The sequence below is a fragment of the Astyanax mexicanus genome, chromosome 2, assembly GCF_023375975.1.
Source record: "Astyanax mexicanus isolate ESR-SI-001 chromosome 2, AstMex3_surface, whole genome shotgun sequence".
NCBI classification, from domain to species: Eukaryota; Metazoa; Chordata; class Actinopteri; order Characiformes; family Acestrorhamphidae; genus Astyanax; species Astyanax mexicanus.
Genome location: NC_064409.1, coordinates 35,548,680 through 35,553,387, shown reverse-complemented (window position 1 = coordinate 35,553,387; position 4,708 = coordinate 35,548,680).

Below are 4,708 nucleotides of genomic sequence, written 5' to 3'. Positions count from 1 at the left end.
ACACCAACATAGAACACTTTTCCTTTCTCTGTTGCTTTTCTACTTCCTTTTCTCACACCTGTCAAAGTGTCTGCTGCTCCCCGAATCAAAGAAAAGTGAGGTAGGCGATAGCAGTCTGTCTTTTGTATTGAATTTCAAATAGTCAGGGTAGACTCTGCACACTTCCAAGCAATACAGGGAAGGCATCTGCTCCCAGCTGCACGGATGTTTTCACATGGCATTGGATACTGGAAAATATTGTTTTTACCGCTTATAAATTGCACTCACAATGGCTTTATATTTTGTATTTTATTGAGATTTTAAATGATAGACCAACACAAAGCAGCACAAAATTGTGAAGCTGAAAAAATGATATGTTTTTCAAAATTTCAGTCAAATAAAAATCTAAAAAGTGTAAGATGTAAAACAAGTATTCAGCCCAGTTTACTTTGAAACCTCTAAATAAAATCCAGTGTGAAGACCTCAGGGGTTTGTTAGAAACCACTAGTGAACAAACAGCATTACAAAGACCAAGGAACTCACCAGAGGGGTCAGAGATAAAGTTGTAGATAAAGTTGGTAGAGACATTGGTAGAGACAAACCCCAAAAGACTTACAGCTGTAATTGCAGTGAAAGGTGGCTCCCCATATTGATATGGGGGGTTGAGTACCTTTGCATGTCACATGTTTTAGATTTTTATTTGATTAAAATTTTAAAAATCATGTATCATTTTCGTTCCACTTCACAAACTGTATAAAATCTTAAAATCTGTATAAATTACATTATACATTATATATATAAGTTTGTGGTTGTAAGGTGACAAAATGTGAAAAAGTCCAAGCAGTATGAATACTTTGGCAAGCCACTGTAAACAACCAGTATGTGATAAACTCTGGCAGAACCACAACTAGACACCAACATCAAAAACTTCTCTAAAAGGGAAGGGAAAAATAAATAAATAAATAAACAGGCAATCCAATTGAATATGTCGGAATGACTGTGTCTTTAAGCAGGACAATGACGCCAAAATGTACTTCGAAAAGCACCCAGAGATGGATGAAAACGACGCAATGGAGAGTTCTGAAGTGGACAGCAATGAGTCTTAATCTGGAGAAGTTTAAAAAAGGTTGAAAATTTCAGTTGAGAGGTGTTAGAAGCTTGTTGATGGTTAGAGAAAGAGACTGATTTCAGATATTATTTTTAAGGGTGAGCAAACAAATATTCAAGGTCTCCTTCCCTTGAAATCCATTTTTTCTTGTTCTTTGTGAAATACTATAGGTCTCTCTGAGTTGTATATGATGCGGCACATAAAACTGTTTCTCAGCCTCTGTCTGCAGTAGCTAAGAAAAGAAAATCCTCAGAAATACGAGTTGATCAAAGAGACGTAAAATGTCAACGTCAGACAGTGAGTACACAGCCTTGCCCACCTCAGCTCAGGACTGCCCACAGGTGGAGCTTATAGCTTTTGTTTACAGAGCTAGTTAGCGTTAGCTATCTTGTGTAAATAACTGTGGATTTAATCAGATCTCTGGATGATTCCACATTTTACAGAGAACTTGTATATATACTATGGGAGCACAGACTTACAAGGTAGCACAACTCGACAGAACACCGGTCAAAAGCGGACTCTGGAGCTTCGACGTGGTGAAGCTGCCCAAGTACCGAATCACCAAGTCTGAGGTAAGAGTTTAGTAGCGTTAGTTTAGCTGAAAGAAACGGTATCAATGGCGCGGAGGGAGGGGCCTGGTGCGAAGAGAGGTGTGGGGGGATCCACGTGGCCGCAGAGGCAGATTGGCCGGGGCGGGCAGAGGCGATAAATTTGCATGTATGAATATTCAAATAAAACATGGCTAAATAGAAACACCTGAGCACTTTTTTTTTCACAAAAAAATGGCTCACATGGAATTCATTCATACTAGAGACCACATCTAGACTGTTTAAAATGAATGAAGAAACGATGGTATAAGACCTTGTGGTGGAGGATTCCAATAATTTTGAGTTTTGTGCAGAGTTTTTTCTCATAGGAAATAAACACATATACTGTATAACAGGACAGCACGGACAATTCAAATTAATCTGTCCCTGCTGTCCTGAGAGTTGCCAGTCTCGAGCTGGTGGCCCACACTGCGGCTCACTGCGGTGCGGTTGTTTTGTTATTGGCTGAGAGAGAGAGAGAGAGAGAGAGAGAGAGAGCACAGTGCAACAGGAGTGATAAACCACTGTGTCCAGCTTTAAAGTGTGGAGAATGTGCAGTGATAGTATCTGGAGGGTTGTCTCAAAAGAAGCCCAATTTCCTCACCCCTTTAATGTGTGTGTTGTATTTTTTTAAAGCAAGGTGCTGGGAAGCTCAATTTTCCTCTTCGTATAGCACAGAGGGCTGTTCCATTTACCTGAAGTAATGGGAGGGCAATCCTGACCTTTTGAGACCGGGCCTGGCAAGGGTGTTTTGCTGAGAGGTGTGAAGATGGTGAAGAGAAAAGGAACAGCCTGGCCCAGAAAAAAGTGCTTTGCTGGACACGGAAGACCTGGCATTCTGCCTCAATCTGTAGGAGTAAGAACATCAGGGATCAACTGGGCTCACCTCCGTTCACCACTGTTCGGACCATGTGCTTCATACTGTATGTGTTTCATTAACACTGGTAAAAGTAATAGACAGAAATGCACCTCTCTAATAAAGTCATATTTTATAGCAACGTTGTGCTCAAGTGCCAATGTGACACATCATGAATAAAACACCTTTCACATTGTATTCTATCTGATTCATCAAATATGTCATAATGACTTTTTATATAATGACTCATCTCAAGCTTTGCAGGTCATGATTGAGTCCTGGTTAAAGTACTGTATTTATACAGGGAATAACCCACTGTTCCTCTCTATAAACTTTCATTCTCTCTCTTCACATCATATTCTTTCATTTTGGGCCAACAGTTTTTTTTTAGAGATTTGATTTTAGCTTTCCTGCACTGAATAATCAGAGGGTGTTTGGAGCTCTTTTCATTTCTAGCAGGAGTCCCAAAACCTAGACATCAGTCACCAATTTTCACCTAATTTGCACCTTCCTTTTAGAAAAGTATAACTCATCTAGTACATCTTTTCATCCTGAAGGCTAAGCATTCTCCAGTATAGCCTGAAAGGAGAAAAGGGGAAAAAGGTAACAAACTAAATAAAGCATAACAAAAGTTTGGTTATGTAAAATCCAGTGACATTAAGCTACTAAAGAGCAAAATATCTCTGATTTCTTATCTTAGTCATTTTTCATCTTGTTCCATTCAAAGTATCTCTTCAAAAGCATGCAAAAAAATGACCTTCCAGGTCATTCACTGTCAGTGCGCATCATTACAGTACACACATCCATCAGACCTTTACCAGACTTAACCTTTAATCTTGTTAATATTTATTACTTTTTATTGAAGAACGGTAAAGAAATCTATAACTACATTTACCATAACTCATTTAAATAGAATGCAGTCAATAATAAAATGCAATGTCGAGGAATAAATGGCCATAGGGAGTACAGGGACGATTCCCGGTGGGCCAATCTGTGTGTGGGCTGCTAAAAAGAACTAAAAATAGAATCTGTAATATTTGAGTATTTGAATATTGAATTGTCCATTGATCTACATAACCCAGGTGAGTGGCCTTAAGCCAATCATAACCACACTGTAAACCCGTACGTTGTTTGAACTCAAATGATTTAAGTCTGTTTTACATAAAATCCGATATTTCTAAAAGAATACTCAACTATTTTAAGGTTGTTGAACATTTGTGGGCACAAATACATTCAAACTGAGATCTTTGAGTTGAAACAACTTATAATAACTGAGTTAAGTCAGTTTCCATTGGCAGCTTCTTTTTCATTGGCTCCTGTCACAATCCATTTGCATACTGGGTGTGTCCAACAGTTTCTGACACTCACCATCAGTGTGTAGTGATCCCCCCTGGGCTACTTTAGAAATAAATCAAGTTCCTCTTTAGTTGTAATAACTTGATGTTTTAATTTATGCTAACTCAAGTTTTTGTTCCCCATTACTTAAAAAAATTGAGCAAACCGGCTGCCTTAAGTAAACTCAACTTATTCGGTCTTACAGTATAAAGAGTAAAAAAAAAAGTTAAAAGTTCCCCTTTAGTTGTCATAACTTGATGTTTTAAGTTATGCCAACTCAAGTTTTCATTACCCATTACTTAACTTTTTTTAAGGCAACTGGTTTCCTCATTTTTTTAAAGTAAACTCAGTTTATCCGGTCTTACAATATAACAAAAATAAAAAAAGCACCCAACACCCCCCCAGCCGGCAAAAATATGAAACCTCAACAATAATGAAGCAGACTTATCCATCAGAAATCCAGAAAAGAAACAATTAAGAAAATTAAGACAGCCCTAAGTGATCATCTACACTGAATAAATTAGACCTATGCATCTTGTACAAATATTGTAATTTAGCAGCAGGTAGGCTAGCAATAAAATATATGGACAGTGTTTATGTTTGCTACCTCCCTGGCAGATAATGCAAGTAATGAACTAGAACAGTTAGTGCAATGAGTTATTCGAACTGGTTGATAGTTTGGCTAAACACTGTAATTAATATGTTATATTAACAGGAAAAGGAAAATGCTGATCTGTTCCAGATTCACTGTTTATCATATTTGCAATGTCATGACATTGCAATAGCCTGATGTTCTTAACTTTAGTTATAAAGAAGGTAGAATAGCTGCTCCTGCTATGCTTG